Genomic DNA, 24,897 nt, shown 5'->3' on the forward strand with positions numbered 1-24,897 from the left:
AGGGGCACTGCATGAGCAGTGAGGGCTATTGAAAGGTTGGGCTGAAGGACACACAGGGGCACTGCATGAGCAGTGAGGGCTATTGAAAGGTTGGGCTGAAGGACGAGAAGGGCAGACGCTTGCAGCCTTCTGAGGTGGTACGATGTTGCTCTGTATGGGCAGACACCTGAAGCCTTCTGATGAGGTGTGGTGATACTCTGGATGGGCTGAAGCCTTCTGATGAGGTGTGGTGATACTCTGGATGGGCTGAAGCCTTCTGATAGTGTGTGGTGATACTCTGGATGGGTTGAAACCTTCTGATGTGGTGTGGTGATACTCTGGATGGGCTGAAGCCTTCTGATGAGGTGTGGTGATACTCTGGATGGGCTGAAGCCTTCTGATGAGGTGTGGTGATACTCTGGATGGGCTGAAGCCTTCTGATGAGGTGTGGTGATACTCTGGATGGGCTGAAACCTTCTGATAGTGTGTGGTGATACTCTGGATGGGCTGAAACCTTCTGATAGTGTGTGGGGATACTCAGTGTATTGTGGCTGTCTCAGCTGCAATGTGTCCTGCAACAGCCGTGCTTAGAGCAGGCTATTTTAGTAGCAAAATATCTTTACAGTTAATTTTTAGGATAAAAGCTCTGGGCTGTAGGTAGGGTAGTGGTAGAGTGTGCCTGGGGGGGCTGTCCAGGGCCATCAGAATTTATTAATCTGCTTTAGGTCCTGACACAATATGTACATCTTGAAAAGGTAGTAAGCAGGTTTAGTAAAGTGCTGGGCCCTTTACTAAAAGTTAAAAAGGTGCTGAAAATGGGTTTAATGGGTCCATATATTTTTTTTTATTAGTTTAATATTGTGCTAGTCCCAGAGTCTGCTATATTAGCTGTGTATCTCAAATTTGTTAGGAGCTAGAATTTTCTTTAAGGAGCTAGGATTTTCTACCTGACACAATATGTACATCTTGAAAAGGTAGTAAGCAGGTTTAGTAAAGTGCTGCGCAGACTGGTTAAAAAGGTGCTGAAAGTAGGTTTAATGGGTATATATATTTTTTTATTAGTTTAATCTTTTGCTTGTTCCAGAGGCTGCTGTTTTAGCTGTGTAGCTCAAACTTGTTATTTTAAGGAGTTAGGGTTTTCTATCCTGCTGGTAAGGAATGCTGAAGTAGACCATATTAAATGGATTTTGAGCAATATTATAGGTGTTTTTTTTCCTTCCAAACTACATGAAGTGTAGCAAACCAGAGCTGTAAGAATGGATGGTCTGTACTGGTTTATGTTAATGCTTCACTGGAAGGTGTTGTGTTTTTGCAGATCAAGATATTTTTTTTTTTTTTGTTGTAGTTACTAAAGCTGCAGTTTTTTATTCTGGATAAAAGATTAGTATCTTTAATTGCTACTTTTTGTTTATGCTTCATCAAATGATTGTGTTTGCCTTATTTATCTGATAAACATAATTATATTCTACTGAGTTAGCTGGTCACCTAAATCTACGTAATTGTTTGCTCAGTTTTTGTTAGGTTTTGCACAGATAGCCATCCACCACCTCTGTGGTGCATTTAGGTATAAAAGTGTAGTTTAAAAAAATGGATCGGAGAAGCAGTCCAGTCTTGGCTTTGCTGTGCTTCATAGAATTTCTCTCAGAAAACTCGAGAGAGGCAGCTGTATGTTGCAGTACACTTTTGTTCTGCCCTGTGGGGATAGCAGGAAATGAAGAGTGCCATACAAAGTTATCAGTACAAGTGCAATTCTCCAAAGTTAGTTTTTTTAATGCTTAAATCCTCCCCAGCTTTCTAAATCTAAAGCTGTCCATGTAAGTACAGGGTCATTATTGCCACCTTCTGGCAAGCACAGGGATGATTCCTGTTCACTCTGTGTTCTGGTTACAGAGAATTTGGATTCACCCTCTGGAGTTTGAGATTTTCTCTGCTTATAGCTTTGCATTTTCCTATTGGGGTCACCTTTTTAGCTTTGGCTTAGTGTTTTCCAATATGTTACTTTTTCTAGGAAGATGTGGTTGATAAACTGAGTTGTTCAATGATGAATTTTATTTGAATGATAAACAAAGAGTTACTGGGCAAAGGCCTATTATTTCCCTGCTCCTTTCTCTTCCTGGTGAAAGCTGTTTTTAGGGATTATGCATCAACATTACAGGTTTAAAATGCATGTCAGCAATTAATAGGACAAGTGAGGATTACACAAAAGGCTGTGGAGCAGTGCTGAAATGTGAAGAATGAAGGTATCACTGATTTTTGGTATAGAATGTTTGCTAGGAAAATTGCTGTCTTTCAGACTTTAAACAGACTTACACCTAGAGAGTGAGGTTTTTTTTTTTATGAATCTACTTATGACGAACTTCGGGAATTTTGCGATTCCGTATCTTCTCTCTCTTTTAGAAATACTTAGTTTACAAAAGCTTGCAATTGTTCAGAGGAAAACTGAAAAGGAAAACACTTTGAGGTGGAGACTACACTGATTATTCCTTGCCAAAACTTTCTTCCAAGAGGACTTCTGAGTTCTGATACCACGTCCTTTGAAATGAACAGTACATTTCTAACACATTAAATCATATTACTGTTTCAATGAAAATATTAGTAGTAAACCCAAGAACAAGTGAGATCTAGCATCTCCATCTTCCTATAGTATTTTTGATTAAATTAGTATACATTTAATGTTTGGAGTTTTTTTGACAGGTACTTGGCCCTAAAATGTTGGCATTTGATAATGACACTTTTTTATCATAAAATGCTTAGAATAAGATTCTTTCCCTATTTGATAGACTGTTACTTGTGTACTGAAAATTGAAAAAGACTACAGAATAAATATAGAAATCTGTGTCTTCTGGTAGTATAGTGGTACTTTGGAAAATGTTACAAAGTAGTGGAGGAACATAATCTTATTTAAAATGTATCCTCTTTGTGTTATATTGCTTTAAAAATAATTCTTTGCATTCTGAATTCTGTGCATGCTCTCTAAAACCCAAGTTTTTAACAGAAAGCTTAGGGAAGGAAAAACACATTACAGAAGCAAGGACTTGAGTGCAGAAGTCAGTTCCAAAAATAACAGGGAACACTTGTGCTGAAATTCTCAGGAAGGATGAAGCCTGAGAATCAGCCTGAAGATGAAGAAAGCTTCTGGGAATATGTCAACAAATCTTTCTCTGTTTCCTGGAGGTGAGTGCTTGTTCTAACATCCTTTTCTTTAATGTGATTTATGATACAAACTCTATACTGACTTCTATATGTAGGAATTAAATAGAGAAAAACAACTGATTTTCATGTATCTAACATCCAGAATCCTTTCTCTGATAATTTACTTTTCTTCTATGTCTCCTTTTTTTTTTCTCTTGTAGAACAATTTCTACTTTTGTTTAAACACTTAAAGTGACAAGGTTTAAACAGATCCTTACTTTTTGCGGGCAGAGTCCTGTCCTGCCAGATGATCGCTGAATGATCTGTTGAGTTTTGCTTCTCCCCAATGTTTCATTAACATCTCTTACTTTTCAGATAGAAGTAATTTGTTTTTCTTGGGCACACTAATAACTTTTGCTCCAAGGGAAAGGGCAATAAATTTATGAGAGAGAAAAGTAATAATTCTATTTTTTTTCCCCACTCAAGACAGAAACTATTATTCTACTGAATCCAATTACTAGTTGTAAAGTAGGAACATTATCTGTAATTTATTTCATCCCAGGAAGATAATGTGCACTTTTCAAACTTGGCTTTTATACCAATGATTCTATGTTATGTCTTAACACACATTTTGCTAATAATGCAAGACTATTCTTTATCATCTTACATTGGAAATGAAAGCAATCAGATGACTTTAAAGCTCCAGTGTAATAGCACGTTGTGTATCTAGCTATTAATTAATTTGAGAGATGTCTGTTCTGTGTTCCTCCCTAGCACTTGATGTATTTGTATGCACATTCTTCTGGGAAGGCTGGGGACATTTTGTTTGGTGATTGAGAAGTGATGTGGATGGACGCCATGCTCGAGGCCCGTTTTCATAGCTCCTATCAACACGTAAGTTTACAGTGAACTTGATCCATGCAAGTAGAGCCATCTATTCTGGACTAAGCAGAAGGCTGGCTATCTTCTTGAATTAAGGCCTCAGGCTGGAAGAGAACCAGTAAATGTTATCAGCCAGAAGCAAAAGTTATTTTAAGATGCAAGGAGGTACTCTGAGGAATGGTTCACTAAATCATTTGGGACCTATTTTGCACGTATTGCACTGTGTCGATGTTCTTGCTCAACTTCTAAAGCCACATGGCAAGGGGATAATGGTGGTATGGGAGCAGCAGGAAGTATTCATTTAATAGTAATTTGAGTACCCGTGAAATGCAACTTCCCAGAAGCAGATGACTGCACTTAGAAAAACATGTACAGTTGTAAGTTTTCAGGGATTCCTTCTCACAGCATGTTTTAGAATTGGTATTCCCTGGTAAGTCAGGGTGGCTGTACTGGGAGGTATTGGATTTAGTATTTCCAACCTGTGTTGATGGAATCTAGGCACAGCAGTAGCAAGCTACTACACTAGAAATGCTCTGTATGGTGAACTGCCTGGGAATTTTGGGGTTTGCATTTAATAGAACAGTATCTACCATCCTCAAAACGAGTAAGATGAAATAGTGTAAGGAATGAAATTGTTATCTCAGTAAGATGCGTGTGGATGTTCTGGAGTTCTGAGCTACTTTCATTTGCCAGAGCAGTCAGAGCAGTTGGTGCCTTGCAGTCCTTGCTGCTGGAGTTACCACCCATGCTGCAATATGTTTACAAATAAAACCATTTCTAGCTGCAAGCTCAGCCTGCAATGGAACGTCGAGTTGTGTTTCCTCTGGCTTGCACGTTACCACTAGGAGAGCGACTGTTGGCACTCAGTCAAGAATTCTCTTGATTCAGAAGCCAGTAAAGAAACTCTCAGGACTGTGTTGCCTCTGCAAGTATGAATAAATGTTTATTTATATCAGTCAAGGGACTACATGAATACAGATCAGACCATTCAAATGAAGGAAGGTGCAGCTTTCACAAGTGACTCCTTGTTATCTCACTGGGCTCTCATTTGCACCTCAGCAGATAATTTTAGAATTTCAGGGTGCATGTACGGTAATTTATAATGTGCTGGAAGCACAAGACTTAGGAGAGAAACACCTTTAATTAGTTAATAATTAATTATGGTTTAGGCTTAATTCCTTGTGTTAATGAAATATAACACAAGCAACAAACCACATTCTCATGGTTTTACTCAGGTGTGTTTCTGATATTGAGTCTTTTTTTTAACAGTGACAAGGGTCATTATGTTTTCTAATATAATGTTAAAAAAAACAGGTTTCTTTCTTAATTTAGCTGTACCTAAGGAATGCAATGCTGATAATAATCTGTCTGAAACTGTAGCAATGGAAATCTTTCAACCCTTGTGATGATCAGTTTCATTGCTTGACTTTGTTGTTGGATTTTTTCAGAAAGTTTAGTCTGAATTTCCCTTGCTATTCTGTCCCATTCAGCAGTACACAGAAAAAGGGGGTTTACCTTTCTTTAGTGTAAATTTTATTTTCCATGGGCATGTAAAGAGATGTTTATGAAAGACATTTAAACTCTGTGAAGGATACCTAAAATCCTTTGAATTCATGTATGTGTGAATGGCCATCTCACTTATGCAAATATTTTTTTTACTATCTTACATCTATTATGAAAATACTTGTATAACTTGCCCTCAGAATGGTTCAATTATGGTGATTCTTGATTAACTAGGGAATACAGCTAGTTTACTAGGAACTCTTACTGGCCATTGAGACTGTAGGAATGCAAAATAAAAAAAAAATGTTTAGAAATTTTATGTTTAAAATAAGAGTAAGCACTTAAAAACTTGGAAATTAGTGCAAAATGGGAAAAAAAGAGAATAATTTTGCCTAGAAATTAAATTTAAGTAGACTGAACATTTTGAAGAGAGAACTTTGACTTTCTTTTGCAAACTTTTATAGCAGTTTTAATAAAATTTAATTCTCACACAACTGAGAAACTTCTAGAACAGCCAGTCATAATCCTGACAAGTGTTTAGAGAAGCTGTTGTGTGTTGTAATGTTTGTTTTGAGCATACGTCCATTTAAATTGTCTTAAAACCAGTTTTGATGTTGCCTTCCTAAGTAGACTCAGCCAAGGGTAAAGACAGTAAATTACACCAAAATCCTTTCTTTACTAGAGGTTATAATAAGTTTTTTTCTTTAACATTTGCACAGTTTTGTATATGTAAAACTACAGCTCAGGCAGGTGGAGATGAATGGTTGCTAATTCTGATATTCCAGGTTTGAGAGGTTTCTCTGTCATGTCATTTTTTATCTTCTCTTTCAAGTTACCTGCATGCATGTGCTGTTGCTATAGCAAGGGAGGCTGATAGTTATTTTTGGAGGTTTTTGTGTGTTCTGGGTAGGATTGTTCTGTAGCTCCGAAGGCTGCTGTGAACTATCCGAAGTTTTAATGGCAGAGGGTGAAGTGACATGCTTTGACTTTAAATACCCAAACAGTTTTTCCAAACTGACCTGGTAAGGGTGTTGATCACTTACATTCTCTGCCCTGTGCTGACTGAATATGAAGCAAGAACATTCTGCAATTTTCCTTCCTTCATTTGCAGGACAAGTGTTAACACGAATTCCCATAACATACCCTCACAATTTTTCCATGCAAATAACCAAGCAGAAAAAATCAGCAGAGGGCACTGTTGAGTTATAAATAGAATAATAAAACATTAACATAAAAAAAAAAAATTGTTGCCATGTGTTTTCAGTTCCCATTCATAGACTCACAGCATAATTTACAGTGAAAGGGGCTCTGGGGGTCATTGGGTCAGTCCCTGCCTCAGAGAGCCAAATTTGAAGGTAGATATAATTAATATGGCCATGGTACTGTTTCTACATTGTTGGATCATCTGTAAAAAGCTGCAATCAGATTCAGTTTGTCTCCAAACCACATTTATAGCCATTTGTGAGGCTGGATGCAGAGCATGCCCAGAGCTGAAACATAGTTATTTTGTATGAGCAAGACCAGAAAAAAATTGTTTAACCATTTCTGTTTCCAAAGTCAGTAAATAGGTTTTTGAATGGTTGATCCTAAACTTTAATAAAAATAAGCAATAATCAAAAAAAAAAAAAAAAAAAAAAAAAAACCAAAAACAGTTCTACAAGTATTTTGTCTGTTACTTCTGTAAAGGAAGATTGACCAGCATGGAAATTTCAATATAGGTGCTGTTGAAGCAGAGTATCATTGATTTATGCTTTTTTTAAAGTATGGTTTTATAGTATTTCTTAGTCAACAGTATGATTTTGTTTCTTTCCAAGCACTTTACAAGGAGAGCTGAGGTAGATAGCAACAGGAAGAATTTGCAAGTGAATGCCACTCTCATGTTTTAAAGCCTTTTTTTCAAAAGATGTTATATTCAATGTGTGGACAGATTTATAGAAAGCAGAGGCTTCTCCAAATCAGTGAGTTTTATTAAGGAAATTTTTTCTTGTTTTAATATGTCCTAGCCTGTCATCATTACTTGAATTAATTCCAGTTCCTTTTTTCAATCTAGTTGCTTATATTAGCTGAAATTTTATTGGCTAAAATGGTAAACTGTTGAATTTTGTAGGATACAGCATTTTCCTTTAGCTTATCTAATTCTGCAGTGCTTTTGAAGAGCATATTTGTGACAAAATTGCAGACTTCCAAGCTGTGGAAGAAATGTCTGTTGTAAAATACCAATCACAGTACTACTTTAGGGAGTTTACTGACTCTTATGTCACATTAAAGAACTTCAGATATTTACTGAAACCACTGGAATGCATTAATAATTTGTTAATTGCCTTAAAGCAAATGTTTCACTACTGTTTTCAGTCTGGGAAGCTCTGTTGTTACATCTTTGTCTGGTTTCCACCTTTTTTTTTTTTGACAAACTGTTAGCTACAATATCTATTCAGACAAAATATTTGTGATTTTACATATTAAATAAGGCTGTTGGAAAGGGTAGCATCTGTTTTTTAAAATTCTTATCACTCCTAGAAAAGTGACTTTTAGGTATTGTTAGAGTAAAACAAATGTTTGCCTACCCCTATGGATTTCAAGCTAGAGCAACTCCTAAAGAGATTTTTGGCCTCTTAAAAGCACTTTCCCCCTCATTTAATCAACTGTATTTGAATGCTCTTCAGCTATAATTTTTGCTCCTCACAGATGCTGAGCTATCCCTTAAACACAAGCAGTGGGGTTAGTGAAATGTCAGTTTATATTGCTGGCAGCTCTGCAAACAAATTAATTTTAACAGGCAAATGGCCTCCTGAGCCACAGGCAGCTGGGAGTGTTGCTGTGTGCTTGTCCTTGCAGGATGCAATTCCAGCTGGTGTGGAATTCTGTGGAGGTTGGAAAGGGCTGCAGGGAGCTGAGGCGGGACTGCTCTGTTATCAGCACCAGCAGAGGTAGGGTATGGTGAGTGTTTGGGTTCTGGTCAGAACTTGGGCAGGATTTATGTGCTCTGCGGTGTCCCCGGTTCCTGGAGCAGCGGCAGCCAGGTCTTTCAGCCACTGGTAAAGTGTCTCCTTGGTGTCACAGTTGGAGGCAGGTCCAGTTGAGCAGGCAGGATATGTTGATCACTGATAAGTAGTTTTTGTCTTTGATGAATGGGGATGTTTGCCATGTAGGAATAATATAAATTCAGAAAATATACACCCAACTAAAATGGTATTTTAAAAAAATGAAACAACATTTTAAAAATCTCTGCAATATTCCTAGTTTCAAAATGCTGAAAATCTCTTTATTTTTCAGTTAGGTGACTTCAGCAAAGCATTTATTGTTTTTCTATTTTATTTAAAAAATAAAAATTGCTATTAAACATGCAGCTGAGCAATATGGGTTGTCAAAGAGATATAGGCATGAACATCTGTGGAGGTAATGTGGCATTTTAGTGTGTTGGAAGATGGTGGCATGGAGAGGAGAAAGTTCTTGTGTAGTGAGTTCTGAATGATGTGGAAGACTTGGGGCACAGAAGAATTAGCACAGGACGACTGCTAATGACAACAGTATCTTTTCTGAATGCTGACCCAAACTGAAGAATGGCTGGGCTTTAAACAACAAAAAAAACCTCACAGTTGGCAGTCCCAGAAGTGACAGTGTGGGAAGTGCCCCTACCTTAAACTTCTGTATCTCCTGCAGAAAATGTAGCTCAAAAGGGATACAGTGGAGAATGATGGGGAATGACCAAACCGTAACAATGTGAGAGGTTTACTCTTGACTCCCAAGGTACAGTGGTGACCACCACTATAAACAGCAGCACATTTAGCATTCCTGCTGGCAGTGCTTCATGCAGTGAGTGTTTGGAGTGTTCTTGGTAAAAAGGAGTTCAAAGTCACACATTAGATCATCCAGTTACTGAAAGGAGTTGAGATACGTGAAATTACATGGGAATAAGCTGAGTTACACCTGGCAGACTGCAAAAGGCACAGGTTCCTCGTGCTTTAAGGCTGGTACTACATCTACAGAGCAGTTAGTAATGATTTTAGCTGTGACTTTGTGACATCAATGTTACCCTGACTGATTAAAATCAAGCATGCAGCACTACAGATCCTTCATGTAACTTCCTGTGTTTTGGTGTTCCTCTTCCTCCCCCCCTCACTACAAACGCTAGCACGTTGCCCTCAAATGGCTGCCAAGCAGTTTTGGACTCGCCTAATGAGATTCTATTGTGTATACTACTAAAAAAAAAAAAAGGCAGAAATTGCACATCCTTGTGTAGTTTTACATGACAAGTTTTACTTCGCCTTTGTAGCAAATTAGAATGAGAGCTTTGTGATTTTCTTTTGTTACCTTAATACTGTGAAGTTGGAATTCTTTGCTGACTTTTACTATCAGGATGACCAATTACTCTCTTGCTGAGTTTATATTCTGTTGCTATTTTAATGGGATGAGTGAAGAGAAGAGGATATTGTTTATTTTTACTTTCCTTTGTAGGCCTTTGGTTTGTGACACTTCTCTGTGAAATTATCCATATGTTTCCTTAGGAGTCTTCAAGGAAGTCTTAAATTCACTATTACACAAGAAAGGATGATATCCAAGGTGCTGCTCTTGTTTTGGCAACTTGAATTTAGTTCCAAAAATTCTGTTTGAAATAAAATCAGTGGGATTTATGTCAAGGCTGTTTAAATACTTCCTACATTGTGGAACAAGTTAGAATGAATTTAAAATCTTTAGTTTCCCCAAATTTATTCTGAACCTCTAAAGAAAAATAGTGATGGAATGGAATTTCTTATAAACACTTGTAGGGCACTTTACAATGTTTCTTGAATTCCTGGAATTAAAAGCAACTGTGTGTAGTGCATCTTCCCAAAGCTATGCAGCTAATTATCTACAATATACTTTCTAAAAGCAAACAGATAAGATCAGTATATCTCATAAGAGGAGCTTTACAAGGGTGCTTCGCCTCTGATCTGGAAACAAAATTGATAGGAATTTCCCATTTCTTTTGGAAAGACTGGCAGTGGTTATAGTGAATTATCTATCAGTTCTTTTATTAGGGATATGTGGACAGAGCAACTCTATAAAGGAGGGAAGCAAGACTTTTAACATTCTTTCAATTATTCAACTATTTTAAAGAAATAGTAAATTACTTTTGGCTATATTTTCAAAATGAAAGCCAGTGGCATCTTGGCCTGGACCAGCAATGGTGTGGCCAGCAGGAGCAGGGCAGGGATAGTCCCCTGTGCTGGCTACTGGTGAGGCTACACCTCCAGTGCTGTGTCCAGTTCTGGGCCCCTCAGTGCAAGAAAGACATTGGGGGGTAACAGAGCTGAGGAAGGGTCTGGAGAGTCCTGTGAGGAGTGGCTGAGGGAGCTGGGAGTGTTTAGCCTGGAGAAAAGGAGGCTCAGGGGAGACCTTATTGCTCTCTACAGTGATCTGAAAGGAGGGTGTAGCCAGGTAGATGTCAGTCTCTTCTCCCAGACAACCAGCGACAGGACAAGAGAGAAAATGGCCACAAACTGTACCAGGAAAGGTTGATGTTAGACATCTGGAAAAAATTTCTTCATAGAAGGGGTTGTTAAACAGTGGAATGGGCTTCTTGGAGAGGTGGTGGAGTCACCATCCCTGGAAGTGTTCAAGAAAAGACTGGATGTGTCACTTAGTGCTCTGGTCTAGTTGACTTGGTGGTGATCAGTAAAAGGTTGGACCTGATAATCCTGGGAATCTTTTCCTGCCTTAATAGTTCCATGATTCTGTGCTCCATGCAGTATGTGCTCTGTAAAATATTATTTGTAATGAAAAGGGACAATGTTCTGGAGGCAGGATTAGGAATACAAGATGCTTTACAGTCTGAGTGAGAGAAGGGCTTACATGGGAGTTAAATGTTGTGGACTGTAGGGGCAACTTACTGCAGGCCCTAAAAATTTAAATGTAGTCATGAGCTCAGCTGGATGGACAATAAGCAGCAGTGTCAATATTGTCCTGCTATGGCTGCAAAAATGTTAAGATTTTTATTACCATATACACAAGCTTCCCTCAATGTTGTAGAATTCTTGCATACAATGTTATATGCAGTATTGCAAGAGAGCTTTCATTTGAAAAATGCAAACCCACTACTGAGCAGATGGGGGGAAAACCACCTGGAAACAGATGAAACTCCTTGCTGATTGTTTAGAAGTTGCACCTTCTTGTTACGCTTATGAACTGCTAGGTGGTTTGTTAAATCCATTTCCAAATGCAAGACTTTTTACATGAGGGTGGCTTTGAGCCAAGGCCTGTGCTGGAGGCTAGGAAGTGCTAGGCAGCTGCTTCTCCAAGAAGCTGGAGCCAGCAGTGTGGAATAGGCAGTGTGGTGGCATCTCCTGGAGTGTGTGTGGACCATGGTTAGCCCCTCATCAGGGGGTCTGGGGAATGAGGCTGACTGTGGCTGAAGAAATGCAGCTTCTTAAAATGTGTTTGTGTCCAAGATGCGGAAGGGTTGGACAAAAGGGACGGCAAATCCATAACAGGCTGGGAGGGGGAGTCTGGTTTGCTGTGTGCAGGCAAAACACAGGAAATCCTACCTCACATATGTGAATGATGGAGGTGGTGAGGAAAACCTCCCAAAGAATGAAAGCTCCAGGGAGGTGGTGGAGCCAATTTTGTTGTGGATCTGAAACTGGCTCCCTTTGATGTTGTTTTATAGTGGTCAGATCTGTTTGGGAAGCTGAAGGCTTGAGTTTTAGAATCTCAGGCCTAGAAATTGAGCTCCCTTCTAAAATATGAGAAATGGGATCTGCCATACTTATTTTGTTCTTGTAAACTTCATGTTTGCATGAAAATAATTGAAAGCATATGTTATATATACGCTTGTCTCAGACTGTCTTGCCCCATGTTACATCTTAAAAATCAGTGGAAATATGTTTGGGAGCTGTCTGGCTTTGATTTTTGGGTTTTGCAGGGTTTTGTTTTCCTTGGCCTCTTGTTGAATGTGCAGAAGGAGCTGGTATGTTGAAGGTTTGCTCTAAAGCTGTTATGATCTGGGAAGTTATGTACTGTTGTAGACGACAGTGAAAAGGATTTTCAAGGTGTTTACAGATAAATGAAATTGTTTTCAAACATATTGAGGTGTGACTTGCAAGATCACAAAGTTCTGACAGCACACATACACAAAAAAAGGCAATGCTTCCATGAAAGTTAAGGCCAGGCCATCTTCACAAAAAGAAGCTTACTGCAATTATAGACTTGGTAGACTGAAATGTATGAAAAAAGAAGGCATTCTGAGATCAAGAGAAATGCTGGCATGCTTGAGGGCTCATCTGTGTCCCTGTAACTTATCATTTGGTGTAATAAAATATCTCCTGTATAGGAAATTCAGTGCAAGTCCAAAATACCAGCAGGTCTAGTAAAGCTGACTGTGTTCTTTGTAAGGAAAAACATCTAGAACTCTCATTAATCATAGAATGGTTTGAGTTGAAAGGGACCTTAAAGATCATGTAGTTCCAATCCTCAAGGTTATTTATCAGACAAGGATTTTTAGATGATGAGGACACTCCAATACCTGGCAGCACAGATAGAACAATGTGTGCAGGCAGTTGCTGTGGGTGAAGCAACAGTTGCTCAGAGGAGAAGCTAATTATGACAATAGCAACTTAAATATAATGAAGTGAAATATGCAGAGAAGTAGAGCAGCTGAGAAGTTCTGAGTACCACAAGGCACATGAAAGACATCAGTTTATCCATTTAGAAGCTCCTGTGACCGTCTGTGTACCTTGTATGACTTGGCCATTGGAGTACTCAAATAAAAGGAGTAACTTTTAAAATCATAATTGACGAGCAAGCCTGGTCCTCTAACTGCTGATGATTCTCACTTCCTTTTGCTGGGTATTCAGCAGTTGTTTAATTCTCACAATTCAATGAAAAAATGGAAACCCTCCACCAGCACACACAGAAAAATAAGATAAAAATTTGAAGAAATACAATAAAACTAAAGTCCATTTTTTTGCTTTTTTTTTTTATAAAGACAATTTTTAAAGCTTCCATGTGGAATTTACTGGTTTAGAGTTAAAACTAAGTTTTAGTGAACTAAGTTTTAGTGCATTTGTAAATGCAGCCTATTATAATGGGACAAGTAAGCACCTCTTAATGATTTCTTGCTTAGCTCTTTCCGTGCCACTGCTGCCTCATGTCCTCCCACCCCATGCAGACTTCCTGACACTGCCACTTAGCAGGGCACTAAAGAATGAGCCAGAAGAGCTTTGCCTTGGCACGCTTCCGTTGGCTGCGTTTGGGTTTCCGTGATGAAACCCAGAGAGGAAACAGAACCCAAGAGCTCAACAGTCTGGCAAGAGTGCTGCAAAGCATCAGATGTCGAAGGCATCCCACCATACTACTTCCCTCAAGTTTTCCTGAGACAGTTTTTTTCCAGACAAGTTGGGAGGGGTGGAGTGGAGCATGTTGTGTGGTTGGATTTCTCAGTTTGGTTTTTTAAAAAAGAAAATCTGAGTTTGAGCGGCACAATCTTTAGCAAGTTCACACTTGAGCTCTTTTAACTGATAATAAAGGAGCAGTGTGAGGATTTGTCTGTGTATCTAACCAGTAAAGAAAGGCAGCAATTAGAATTAATTAGGTTTTTAAAAATTAGAATTAATAGAATTTTTGAAAACAGGTACTGTTAGTTTATAACAAAGAGGGTTGGTTGCTTTGTTTTGTCCTATTTAGTTTGAGGTTTTGTTATTGCATTAGTATTTGTTCGTTTTGTTTCCCCAGGAGGTAATTATAGCTGTGTTTCCTTGCAGTTTGACAGGCTAATTTTTCTCCTGGTCATAATTAACATGGGTGATTTTTTTTTTTTTAATGGCAATACACTCATGTTACAGCAAGTGTAACAAAAATCCATAGTGATGACAATGGTATTTGGAACAGCTTATCTGTAGCTGACAAAACACACTTTTACAGTTATGTTTTAGTTATCCTCGCACAGACTCATTGGCATGGCATATATGTGCTTCTATTTTTCTAAAGGAAGCTGTTTGGTAGAATAAAACCATCCCAAACAGCAAAGGGAGAAACTTAATCCACTGTTTAACTACACTTTTTTCATTTTTTAATGAAGAGAAAATGAGTCATAAATAAAGCAGAGGGAGAAAGAGATAGATAAAAGCAGCTCACAATAGCTGATAACTACAAAAAGTACCGTGCTGACCCCAGGATCTAGCTGTTGAGAATAATACATTTAATGGCAATGTTCCTTGCTAAATTCATCAGAATGAGTGTCAAAATATTTAATTAAGAATGCAGGCATTCTTTCTTGAAAAAAGTGTCTTGAAAGACCACCTTCTCACTGTGGCCTGTGCATAAAGCTGTGAACAGGACAGCAATGTCCATGTCCTCAGTCCCTTGAGACTGTCCAGCTCTTTAAACTGAATGGCAAAGTTCTTGCTGGCATCACTGGAGTGGAGGGGGCCTCAGATATGTGCATTTTCCCTGTGAATGTGGGTAACGCTTTCTTTTTTCCTGTAAAGTCTGAGCAGTCTTACCTGCATCCCAAAATGTCAGTTGTGACATTTGAGCACCATTATATTTTTCTTCCTGCCTCCTCTTTTCTGCCTCACCTGCAAGAGGCCCACATCCAGTCAGGATCCATGTGTCTTTCTCTGTTCCCGGCATAAATTTACACTGGATTCAATTAAATGTAGGATTGCCACCATAAAGTGTAAACACATATAAAATTTGAACTTTGCTCCACATAAATTTATTACATTTACCTTAATTTTATAGAATTTGTTAGTGTTTAGTACTGAAAACTGTTTATTTACTTTCAAAAGGCAGTGTCAAAAGGAAAAAAATTAAGATACACTTGCTCTCTTGTTTTGGCACATAAAGTAATCATAACAATGGTTTTAGTGGAAAATTGTTAGGGCAGTTGTACATAAATGATAAATTACATGGACTAGATTTTAATGGAAATGGCTTTTTGTTCTCAGCTTTGCTTCTATTTAATGTGAAGGGAAGCAATGCAAGCTTGTTATTCAGTCATTTGCAGGAAAAAAAAATAGAAGTTTGTTGTTATTGGGATTTTTATAAACAAATCCAAACAACTTCAATAAATAATGGAGAAGGAGGAACAGGCAGAGTGCTAACTTCTGATCACACTTACCCATCTGTGCTCTGTGACAGTGTTCCTTATTTAATTAACAGTAGTGCACAAAGATCATAACATTGTTGTTTCTGACACTGTAAAATTAATGTTTTTCCTGTTCTGAAGAGCTGGCAGTCTAAAAATGCTCTCTTGATAGATTTAGTCAGTAAGAATAATTTGAGAGAAATTGACCTAAATAATATTACCAAAGAGATAGCGTTGCCACGTAAAGCTGGATTAAATATTTAAAAGAATGGAGATGCATTGTCAAAGGGACACAGATATTTGCTTCACTCTCCAGAAAGCTCTTTATGCATGACTTTGTGCACAAATACTTATAGAATGAGGACTTCAACAGTGCTTGAGTAAGTCTAATCAACTACAGTGTAACAAATAGGTTACTGGAAAAAACCCTGTAAGGTAGCAAAGGTCTCATTTGAGATGTAAAATACACAGTTTTATATTTTAGGGAGAAAGAAGATACTGTAATAAAACATTTTTAATGAAAATAAATATTGGTAAATGATACTATTCTATTTATGCAGCAAAAAAGATCTCAAAATACACCCCCGTGCCCTTGAAAAAAATCAAATTTAACGAAGGATTTGTAGAACAATGTAGAAGAAAAGCAGAAAATCCAACTGTTACTGAGACTAGGATGAATTGGAATAATTTTTCTGCCATCTTCCCAGGCAGTGTGAACTTTAGTTTTCAAAATAAATCCAAATCCAAACTGAAATGTCATCTGTATTTTGTACCAGGTAAAAACATTTAGGAGAGGTATTTAAAGCAGTAGAAGGAAAATTGTAGAGTTGGCTGCAAAGGCTTCAAGCAGCCCAGTTGTAACTTTCTGATAGCAAAAACTTGGGTTTCTACAATGCTTGCTAAAGGTTAAATTCCTTTCCAAGATAGAAAGCAGATATTCAGCAGGTAGAAACAAGATAGAAATAAGTCTTCCACATAAACATGACCTGATAAATATATAAATATGTAGAACTTTAGGTATAGTAAATTAGAATGATGCATCCAGTAAAAAAAGATGTCTTGTTTGCCTCATTGAAACATATGTTAGGAAGAAAAAAAGTTCTTGAATAAATTTAGAAATTACTGAAATGTGCTGAAGTGTTTTGAGTAGAGCACTTGTGAAATTTAAATAATTTGAAACTTGTGTAAAGACTTCTATGTAAAACAAGTAGAGGAGAAGATTCTTTGAATAGGAATACTTCTGTCTTAGGAGAAATAAAATATTGCTACTTCTTAACTACACAATGGAATGTGAGTCATTATGAAACCTGTTTTTTTCAGGTGACAAATGCAGTAATTTAACCTTGACAATGGCTCCTTCAAACATAAGCAGGCAAAAGAGTTGTCACAGATATTGCATGCTACTGGTAATAATTGTATGCCTCCCAAACTTCAAACAAAACCTATTTTTCAAGTTGTCAAGGGGTCTGAGATTAGGTCCTCAGAAACTGATATTTAGAAGGCCTTTTTTGCTTAAAGCCTCTTAAGCAAATGTTAACTGGTGCAGTGCAAACTTGTGTTTATATGTTGTATTGTTTATATTGGTGCCCCGAATTTTATAAACAACTCTGATTAAAAGACATTCTTCTGGCACTGTGCTGTCCCCCATTGCCAAAGATACATTTGTTTCCAATGCTTTTGGATTTGTAGTATCCCCATTTAAAAGGAAGGCGTAAATAACTTCTATAAGCCTTCAGAAATCTCTGTTAATGTCTCATGGCACTTGCTGGGCCTGTCTCCATATTTCTTTCAATCTTTCCCAGCCCTGTCTGTCCTTGGGAACCTTCTTAAGCATTTCAAGTTTTAAATTTTGTTGGGAAGGAATGGAATAATCACATGTGGCTTCATGAATTTGGTTTTGCTTCATTCTTCCTGCATCATGGCAAAAGAGAAGCTCTGTTAATCACATCAGTATCTTCCAGAACATCTGAGCCCAACGTTTTTCTTCCCTGAGCTGTATAGGATTTTCACAGCTGACCTTGTCACCTTTTAGAAGAAAATTTTTACTGGCACAAACCCTAAGTATTTAAATGACTGCTGGTATTACTTTTGGATCATTGTCCTCTGAAGCATGACTACAGCTGGGAAGTAAAATCAATAGAATGCAGAAGCACATAATAACAGTTTACAAAAACCAAAACACACACCACAATCCAGCTGATAGACAGGTCTCATCTTTCTGTTCTCAGTAGGAGTGTTTTCAGATACTGCTTGCAATTGTTAAAAACACTTTCTTCCTCGAGGCTTTTGGTTTCATTTGAATTAAAGGCAGTCTGCAGTTAAATGGGACCAGCTCTTTATTACATGTTGTGAACAAAGGAGATGTTTATGAGCACTTGTGTATTTCACTGTACACTTTTTACACTGTAGAATTTTCAAAACATTTGCTGCCATAAAACTGGGCCCATTTTTAAAGAATTCTAACATTGACTGATTTTGCAGGTAGAGGTGTAAATAGGGTGTAAAGTAAATTTCATGTGATTTTTCTCATTATTTTTCTGAGCATCTTTTTGGTGAAACTAGCTTGCAACAAGTTTACATGATAAATGAGTGTTCTAATTTCTCTCTGCCTTGCAAGAAAAAAATTAACAATATACCATATTGTTATTGTAACAATATCCAGTATAACAATAGTGCACTTCTAATGTGTGAAGCAAAGTAATACAGTGCATTTTAGCAAACACGTTAGATTTCTAGGATAATTTTTCATTTTATGTTCATGTATTCAGTTTCCCCTTATCTTAAACTGAAACTTCCACGTGCATGGTGTTGCTCACAGTAAAAATGCTCAATCTGTTCACTAACTTTGGATCTGAGGGAAAAAACAATGTATTAGCATGTAAAATGCTTTGACCATTGGAAGAATGCTGTATAAGAAGCAGGGAACTTTCAGATATGCTTCAGTCAGTGCTCCCTTTGTGTACAGCGGAATTTTAGTCCCCTGGGGAAAGATTTACTAAGCATCAAACCAATTTCTTGCATTTTATGGTAGAACTCACATTTCTGTGTTTAACACAGAGCTGACTTAGAATTGGAAAAATAGTTGCCTAAGTAAAAGCTGAAAATCATGATGTCAGGAAGGTTAGTTATTCTGAGCAAGACAGTCAGAAAGCTGTGGGAAAGGAAATAAAGATAGATGAAACAACGAGTAATTATGTAAATTAAGAAATGAAATGCTGTTTGGAATGACAGGCAATGTTAGAGAAACAATTCAGGACAAGAACTCTTAAATCATGGTTTTTCAAGGTAAATATATGAGTGATAGTTAAGGAGAAAGGTAAGACTTTGAAGACATTTGGAGGTGAGTTACTCAGTGTAGTGGCATTGCAGCTGTCCCATCCCTTACAAGATTTTTTTAATCTGTTTAACTGCTTTTTTGGAGGTATGCAGTTATTGAAGGACTATATAGTGTGGTATGGATGGTGTAAGCCAAAAAGCCAGGCATTTTTGAACTTAGGCTCCTTGTTTCTGGCTCTGAACCCACACAGACTACACATAAAGTCTCTAAAATCATCTTTTGTGGTCAGAAATGTTTGGAGATTGGGTAGGAAGGCTGAAGAGCATGTGGCAGCAGCTCTCAAGGGCTTACTCAGCAGGTATCACAGGTCAACTGCTGGAAATAATGAAGTGTGTGCTCACCCACAGCTAAACAGAAATTGAGACTGATTGAACAGATTCTACCATGTGAGGTAAAAATGCTTTGCTTAAACGTCAGTGAGGAACAACTGGTATTTCAGCATTCCTAAAACTATAATAAGGTTCATGTATAACATCTTTTTCTGTGAACCAAGGCTTTAGGAGAAGTTTAAAATGTCCTAAGGATCAAATTAACTTTTTGCTAAACATGTATATGAGTAATGTTCTCATATAAGATCATGGCAGATTAAATTTTGAACTGGTTCTCAGATGCCTTTGTCATTCAGCTGATGTAATGGCTGCTTGATCTCCTTTTTTAGTTGCTTGCTACTTCAAAGCACTTTATTGCTGTGTTCTAAAAATTCCATTAATTTATCTGTTGCTGCCTTTTATAGTCTCAAAAGAATGTCAGCCTTGCTGTGAGAAATGCAAGTACTGCAGGGAGGTGATGGAGCAGTAACTGCTCTCCTAAAGACTCAGCTGCATGTTCAGTCCTTTCTCAGGATTGCTTTTGGAGGTGATCAAGGCAGAGCAGTCTGTGGAAACAGCAAATGTGCCTCAGTTTCAAGGGTACACAGAGGCCAGAGCTGATTGCTGCTGGTAGTAGCTCTCATCCAAGTGAGGTTTAGTAGAGGAATGTGCTGGTGGAAAACTGGGAACTGCAGCTTGTGGTTTATAAATGTGTTATCTCCTCCTTTTTTCATGAAGTAGAAAGAAAATAACCTTTGCATCTTGAATTTACTATTCAAGCTTAATTTATTGAATATGCACTTGACTCTTATACCAGAAATCAATCATCCTAGCAGTGGAGATACTACCTGAAACCTCTGAACACCACTCTGGTGGTGCCTTCTTTTTATCCATTGCTTTCTTCTGGATAACAATGCCACCAAAATACTTACTCTGTATTACATCAACTGTTTAAGAGAGCCTTGATAAAAGTTAGCTTTCAGCAGGTTTAATATGTGATTGTTGATCATCGTGACTTTCATCACAGAGTCTGACAGCTGAAATACTTTTCACTGGCATTTGCCTGGTCTTTGAAAGGCTGAAAAAGTAATCTTTTCCAAACTGGAAGTTTATGCTCCCTTATTGTTGGTATTTCAACAGCAGTTAGAAAGTTCATTAAGCAATGCTTATTATTTTTGTACTGCAGGGGCTGCTGTGTAGTTAATTCTGTAGTAAAAGAATTGAAATATTTCGTCCATTCTCAGCATAACCTTGTGTTACACACTCATATTTAGTATGACTTTATTAACTAATTTTTTAAATATTTCAATGCAGGCTCTATTATATGTGTTATTAGCCTCTGTGAAGAGAGCTCCCAGAATCACAGAATGCTCTGGGTTCGTTAAAGATCATCTAGTCCCAACTCCCTGCTGTGGACAGGGGCATCTCCCACAGATCCCAATCCAGTATCAGGCATGGGGAGTCCACAATGTCTCTGGGCAACCTGCTTCAGTGCCTCACTGCCCTTATAGTAAAACATTCCTTCCTAATATCTAATCTAAACCTATGGTCATTCAGCTTACTTGAAAACAAAAAAAAAATCTTGAAGTAATTTAAAAGCTGAATTAAAGATTGCCTTGTAAAAGTGTAAAAGGAATAATTCAGCTTCCATCTATCCCTTTTTGCTAGGCCATTGTAGTCTCTTTAGATGAGACATCCCAGCCATTTCAAGTAATGCTTGTATTTACAGAGATGAAGTGGTGTAAGCTGCTCTGAATCTGTAGCAAAAGCTGTTCTACTTCATAATCAATAATGAAAATACTCTTCTCCTTTCCAAATGCTAAAAGAGCATGCAGAAGCAAATAGAAATGTATTTTGTTTCTGTTCACATGTTGTGTTTTGTCCACTTGGACATCAGGACGTGTGTGTGTTGGGGGGCTTTTCTCTTCTGCTGTAAGTGTGGAAAATGCTATAATGTTTTCCTGGTCTTGTATCTTAAGTTTTAGCACAGTAATTGGGCAGTAGAATGTGAGCTTATAGTGATTGAGGTAATCAAACAGGGTTAAATATTTTTACTTTCTTGGCAAGGTAAAATACAAGGTGAGTTTTGAAAAGGAAAAGAGAATAAGTGTGTGGATAGACTGTTCCAAAGCTATGCTTTTCTGTGATTCCATAAGAAAAATCAGCATTGTGCATATTTGTGTATTTGCAGGGCTCTGGTTTGAACATATTTGAAAGCCAAATTTATTCCTATGCAAGACCTGTAGTGTTAGGCCAGTGTCTTAACCGGGCAAAATATACTTAAGGGAATAAAATCTGCTTCACCTTGTGCATTTAAACCTTTATTAATTAGGTAGTTATGGCTGTGAAGGTAAGATTGGGAAAGGGAATGAGGAGCCAGCCCTCTTAAAAGAGGGATTTAGTTTTCTTTCCCCCTTACTTTCTGAAGAATTTCCATGGTGTATTTGACTTTGCTTAAATGGATCATTGTAGAAGGACCAGCAATCTTAGATATAAACAGTGAGAACAGAAATTTCCTCTCCATACTCAAATTGCTACACTTCAGGAAGAGAACGAGGTAGTCATAACAGGTTAGGCTGTGGGAATTGAGGGTAAGTGTGGGGTGATACAGTGCAAGGAAAAAAAAAAAATTATGTAAGTTACCAGCTCTGTTGTGCCTGTCACCTTAAAGCCTGTTTCTTAACACCTCTTCCAGACACTGAGGTCATTGTGTGGTATCTAAGGCTGAGAATTAAATCTTAGAGATAATGAGTCTGAATGCAGATACATTAAATTTTGCACCCAAAAACCAAAATGCAAGATCCTTTTTTTTTTTTTTATTTTTACAACAGTCAGTTTGAGATCTGTTTTGACCAAGATATGATCTAGATTGACAGTCATTAATTTGTGCTTTGCTGCAGAGTAGCATCCTTCCTCATTTTCCCTTTCAGAGGAATGGTGTGACTGCAGAAATCTTCAGACACCAGCATACAGTCCAGAGCAGTTGCTCACATGACCACTGAAAAAAAGGGAATCCAAAAGCTCTTCATTGCTGAACTCATGCCTCATAGTCTGATTTAGTAGAAGTCTGGCTTCTGCAGGGGGATTAGGCTGTGCAGTTGCAGAAGAGTGAAAGCCAAAGTTTTGACTTATGGTATTAGGAATCTATTAAAATGAGTGAGTGGACATGATGAGGGTGGTAATGCATTGAGTGGTTTTATTGGTGCAGTGAATTTAATCCTTTTAGCCTTTATAGAGAAATTACAAAGCTTGACAGGGTTATAAGTGAAGTATTAATGAAATCCACCAAGCTATGCAGATGTCTGCAAAGTATAGCTTACAAAACAGTAGAGTTAATTTTTGAAGTTCTCAGGAGGATAGTGCTGTGAAAGAGAAGATAAATGGACAATGGCAAACGAAATTAAAGACTCTGTAACTTAGGGACAGACAACATCTCACTTCACTACATCTAGCATTTTTGACCATCACTTCCCATATGAGTAAGCCTGGCCTATCAAGTGGGATGACAAAAAGAGATGGATGCTTAATCTAGTCATTTTAATTACCTGGATTTGTTCCATTGAAATGTGGTTGCCAGGATATTGTTGCCTGAGTTATATAGAAGACATGCAGATGCTATATTCTTGCTCGTACAGAGGATGAAAACATTTTTGTGAAGTTTTCCCATCTGAACATTTCTCATGCAATTCAAAAACCATGTTTAAGTCATATCTCAAGTGTTGCATTATCTCCACTCCTTAACGTGAACAGAGAAGTTACGCTGGATGTGAAGAATCCATCTTAGATGAAAGAAACAAGAGAGACCCTCAGCAAGGTAAGAGATTGAATCTGAGACAGATATTTTCATTTAATTTCTGGTTTTCTACTTGGATAAATCAACATGTTCAGATCAACTGAGCATAATGCTCTACCAGTCTCACTTTTATAGGCTAATATAGGGTTATAAAAGGACTAACTTGAAGTAGGATAATTCAGGCTGCTTATTCAGATGCCTTGCCTTGCAGGAATACATAACTGCAAGGCCCCTGCTCACCATGGGCTGGAGTGTGACGTATCAGTACTAAGGCTGCACTAGCCCAGCAAAGGCAGCATAGAGCTAATTAAGTTATTGCAATGCCAAAACTGTCTTCAATATCTCACTAAAATATGGCTTAGCTCTATTTGTTGTAGAGCATCAGGATTGCACAAGTTCAGAGGAGGAACTTTGAAAAAGTTAGTTAATGACTTTAGAGTTCATAGGGAAAGGAATAAAGTGGCTCCTGCAGCATAAACATGCAGTTATCCCAGAAAAAACAGCACATGGCTTCAAAATCTAATAGACTTTTAAAAGAACCATTTTAATTCATCACTTTAATTCTTCCTTCCCTTTCTTAAAATTACACATATAGATTATTTGAATGTAGAACAAGTGTGGGTTTCTTTAATCTTCTCTGATCAGAAAGGGCATAAAAAGAATCTTCAGGGCAGAAAATATTTGGTTTAGGGGCTACACATTTGGGTCTGATTTCAGTGGTTTTAGATTTCTTCTTGCCTTATAATTGATTCTCATGTTGCTGAAGGCTTTTTGGGTTTATTTGGTTGTTTTCCCTTTCTTTAAATGTTTTATCAGCTAAACATTCCAAAATCCTGTTTGTTAAATATTTTAACTTGTATGAATAGCTTCAGGTCCTTTCCTGGGAACAATGTTTGCTTAACCTTCCTCCTTTGCAGTCTTCATTCTACCATGGATTTGCAAACAACCCTTCTTCCCCACTCCTTGTTCCTGTGGCTAGTAAGAGTTAAATTCTCCTAACAGTCAGAAGAATTGCTCTAAAGTTCCTGTGATTTGGCTAAGTAGTAACATCTATTAGCCTTGGTGACAGTACGGGTGACAGCTCCCAATTTTCTGTCTGATTACATTTAAGTTCTACTGAGGATTTTATCCACCCACTTTTAAGAAGTTGTTTAGCAAAAAATAATTTTTAAAAAAGTACTTGTTTTGCCACATTCTAATTAACTTATAAGAACAGTGTTCCTGACAAATCTCAGAATACTGTGGATTATAGGTTGGTCTAGATAAGTAGATAAGTAGAGGGGCAGAACATGAAAACTATAAGTAAAATCTTATTTCTCTGCAGCTGGATAGTGTCCTAGTCACCCATTATATAACTAAATTTACCCATAATAACATATGTTACTTATGTGTCCAAGCAAATTAAGGTGTACACAAAAGGCAAGGCAATTTTACCATACTGAGAAGGGGTACAAAGTGGTCTGTGGTAACCACACCTGATATAGAATTGTATTTTGTCCAGAGGCATCATTAGATTTCTGACTAAAGTGTCAAAAATTGGATAGTAAAATGTCAGGTAACTGTTAAGTCACTCTTAGAAGGAAAATAATCTTAAGCTTTAGTTGAGGAAATCCTGGAACTTTTGAAATAGTGCTTCTATTTTATTAAATTCTCTTGTTTACATGGCACTGATCTGGTAAGGGAATAATTTTGTTTTTCTATAATGCAAGCATAGTTTGGTTTTAATTATGCTGAAATTTACATATTTTTTCCTTCTTGGCCTGAGAAATCAACTGGAATTCCCTGTATGTTTTAGCAAACAACAGATACCTGGATGAGGTGCCTCACAACTTAATGCTTATAAGGCTTTAAACATAGCTCTGCTCTCAAATTGTTCTATAAATGTGATCACACTCTT

The 24,897-nt window shown here is 37.6% G+C and overlaps 1 long non-coding RNA gene across 2 annotated transcripts; it reads left to right on the top strand.

The window, feature by feature from the left end:
• Nucleotides 1–118: 118 nt before the first annotated feature.
• On the top strand, nt 119–24,212 carry LOC137476383 (uncharacterized). Of its 2 annotated transcripts, XR_011000333.1 has the most exons (4): nt 119–134; nt 2,377–3,153; nt 3,886–4,005; nt 22,138–24,212. It is a non-coding gene; the product is annotated as an uncharacterized lncRNA (long non-coding RNA). The 2 variants fall into 2 exon arrangements; XR_011000332.1 differs by lacking the exon at nt 22,138–24,212 and having other exon boundaries at nt 3,886–17,281.
• The last annotated feature ends 685 nt before the right edge of the window (nt 24,213–24,897 follow it).

The sequence above is a fragment of the Anomalospiza imberbis genome, chromosome 6 (genome assembly GCF_031753505.1).
Source record: "Anomalospiza imberbis isolate Cuckoo-Finch-1a 21T00152 chromosome 6, ASM3175350v1, whole genome shotgun sequence".
Lineage (NCBI taxonomy): Eukaryota > Metazoa > Chordata > Aves > Passeriformes > Viduidae > Anomalospiza > Anomalospiza imberbis.